The sequence below is a fragment of the Octodon degus genome, unplaced genomic scaffold (genome assembly GCF_000260255.1).
Source record: "Octodon degus isolate 3935 unplaced genomic scaffold, OctDeg1.0 scaffold00020, whole genome shotgun sequence".
In the NCBI taxonomy this organism is placed as follows: domain Eukaryota; kingdom Metazoa; phylum Chordata; class Mammalia; order Rodentia; family Octodontidae; genus Octodon; species Octodon degus.
The window spans coordinates 1,991,057-1,991,847 of NW_004524596.1; positions in this window are offsets into that span (position 1 = coordinate 1,991,057).

Below are 791 nucleotides of genomic sequence, written 5' to 3' on the forward strand. Positions count from 1 at the left end.
GATGCAGACATGATATCCTGTCTTAAACAATATTAGTACAAATCTTTCTTCTCATTGAATTAAGAGAAAGTAGCTGTATATCTATCCTAACTATTTTGTATATATAGATACAAAATGATCCTTCATTTGTATCCCCTTTTTTTTTGTTTAGTTTTGTCAGAGATGGGTCTTTATCTTGGTCTTAACCATCTAGCAGAAAAGTATAAAAATGAGGTATAAAAAGTAAAGCCATATTAATATGCTGAGCTGTAAAAGGCTCAAGTCAACAACTTCTAGAAATGCCAGTCCTATGGATAAGCCACTACTATTATGGACTACTGGACTATATTGGATTATTTTGTTGAATTCATGCAGCCTCAATTTCAGTGCATTTGAAAGAACTGAAGTCAAGAAACCCTGCTCTAATCCTGCTGCCAGGTTTCTGGCGATTATCCAGCATGGATCTGGGCTCTGACTGCCTCCTTTGTCTGCCAGCAAAAGCAGAGTCCACCTTGAAGTGGACACCAACATAAAACTGTAGACCCTAGAAGATGATCTTAAGCTTGCAATCACAGAGGAATTCCTCTTGTCTGTTTTCTCCTTTTTCTTTTTCTCCCTTACCTTTCCTCCTCCTCTTTCCTTCCTCCTTTTTCCTCCTCCTCTTCTTTTTTGCTTTTTAGTGAGTATGAACTTTTCTTTTCTTTTTAGTTTTGATTTGTTTTTCTTTCTTAATTTGATTTTTCTTCTTTCCTTCCCTCCAGTCTTCTTCATCAGTTCCTTAGGGCTTCAGTAATCTATCTATCTATCTATCT